The sequence below is a fragment of the Grammomys surdaster genome, unplaced genomic scaffold (assembly GCF_004785775.1).
Source record: "Grammomys surdaster isolate TR1022 unplaced genomic scaffold, NIH_TR_1.0 241, whole genome shotgun sequence".
Lineage (NCBI taxonomy): Eukaryota > Metazoa > Chordata > Mammalia > Rodentia > Muridae > Grammomys > Grammomys surdaster.
In genome coordinates this window covers 2498936-2501252 of record NW_021604686.1, presented here as the reverse complement: position 1 = coordinate 2501252, position 2317 = coordinate 2498936, and the positions used below count along the sequence as shown (strand labels likewise).

At 49.8% G+C, this 2317-nt stretch overlaps 1 protein-coding gene across 4 annotated transcripts in view; it reads left to right on the top strand.

The window, feature by feature from the left end:
• Ccdc33 (coiled-coil domain containing 33) overlaps nucleotides 1-2317 on the top strand; it is a 100347-nt gene that overhangs the window by 24554 nt on the left and 73476 nt on the right. The window lies entirely within an intron of this gene.

Below are 2317 nucleotides of genomic sequence, written 5' to 3'. Positions count from 1 at the left end.
CACACACACACACACACACACACACACACACACACACACACACACACGAACCCGGCTGCTCTTTGCGCATGCTCACTTACCCCGGTGGAAAGGACCTCTGCGCATGCTCACTTACCCTGGTGGATAGGGCCTGTCATATGATGTCTTCTGTCCATCTCATGAGCCCCAGTTCTCCTCAAAGAGCATATGAGGGAACATGGTAGCCAGACAGCCCTTCCTCTGGAGGCTGAACATTAGCGTTGTGCTAGAAAGGAGACTTTCTGGTACCTGCGACCTTCCACCATTCCTTCTGACACCTCCCTACCTGCACCCTTGCCTGCATCAGCTACTTCCTGCCCCGTGCTCAGCCCCTTGGGAGAATACCTGTCCCCGCCCTCGTGTGCACAAACACTAAAGCTTCACCTTCAAAGCATTCCTCCTCCAGGCAGCCACCAGAGTAGATCCCCTTGCCATGACAACACGTATGTTTCTTATCTGTCCCCAGAGCTGAGGCTTCTTGCAGGTCCTAGGTCTCATTCTCCATTTCTCTAACAATGCACACAGACCAATGGGCCAGGATGACAAGCAGCCCTGTCACATCTCCTCTCCCACAGGGAAAGCGGGCACTGAGGCTCTGCGGGAGAACAACAGGTTTCCCTAGAAAAACCCCACCAGCCCCAGTCTAGCTTCTTGCCCTCCCCTCCCCCAGCTCTGTTTCTGAACCAGGGAAGGACAGGTGGCCGAAAGCTGACTTGGCGGGAGGCTGGTTTCTACTGGGGAGCATCTCCCAGCTTCTTAGCTATTTCCATAAACCAATTATCACTGATCATCTCAAGAGATTGAAGCCCTGCTTGTCACCAACCCAGCCTGGGCTGGGGAGGGGAGGGTAGCCGGGTGGCTATGTTGCTCCAAAGACCCCGGTACCGTCACCTTGTTGCTATGGGAACACGCGAAGGAAGGGAGCCTAGGGAACAGGATCCTGGGTGAGAGTGTCAAGAGCTGAGAACATCCTAGTCCCTCTGACCCAAGGCACAGCATGTAGGGTAGGTAGAAAGTCGGGGTGTGCATCCCTACTCCCCTTTCATGATGGGAGTGGGGCCTGTGCCAGGCTACAGCCTGGTCCCAGAGCTCCAGGCTGAGCTGCCAGCAGCTCCAAGTGGTGCTAATGAGATGCAAATGAAAAGGAGAGGGAGGGCTTCTGGGAAATGAAAGCCCAGCTGCCAGGACCCAGAGATGGCTTTCCGCACGAACCCCAAGCCCCAGGTAGAAATCCCAGAGGGAGGACTAAGAATTCCGAAGACCCCAGAGCTGGTCCCTAAACCCTAGAAAGAACTTGATGCCTTCCCAGGTCTGATTACAATACAGAACAAAGCAAACGATAAAGAAGTCCGCTAAAGCATGCGACAAAGAAGTCCACCACAGCCTTTCTTCATATGAATATTTCAATATGTTTCTTTTTAATTATAAACATTCAAATGTAAAATCTGAAACTGCTAAGATCTAGGAGTAAACAGTTTTCCCTAGGATCCTTACATTGGTCTTGGCAATGATTTTTTTTTCTAATTTGACATCAAAAGCATAAGCAATGAAAGCAAAATAAACAAGAAAGTGAAAACCTCCGTATAGCAGAGGAAAACTACCACTGACATGAAGAAGCAGAAGGGTCTGAAATGTGTGCAAACCACACATCTAATGAGGAGCCAATGCCCCAAGCATATGGAGAGTTTACACACCCCAGGAGCAGAAAATCAACTCAATTTTAAAAAGGCCCTACTGTGGTAGCACACAACTTTAATCCCAGCTACAGGGAGGCAGAAGCAAGCAGATCTCAGGGAGTTCCAGCCAGCCTGGTCTGCAAAGCGAGTTCCAGGCAAGCCAGGGATACACAGTAAGACCTGTCTAAAAACAAACAAACAAACAAAAAAAAAAAAACACAGAAATAAACTAGTCAAAGAGGCTGGGAGTACAGGTATAGCTTGGTGGTAGAGGGCTTGAATAGCGTATACCAAGCCCTGGGTTTGATTCCCAAGCACCACCACTATCACATCACACACACACACACACACACACAGCACAGAGAGAGAGAGACATAGACACACAGACACACAGACACACACACACACAGAGACACACAAAGAGACACACACAGACACACATACACACAGACACACACACACAGAGACACAGACACACATACACACAGACATACACACAGACACAGACACACATACACACAGACACACACACAAACACACACAGACACAGAGACACACACACACAGAGACACACAGACACACACACACAGACACAGACACACAGACACAGACACACAGAGACA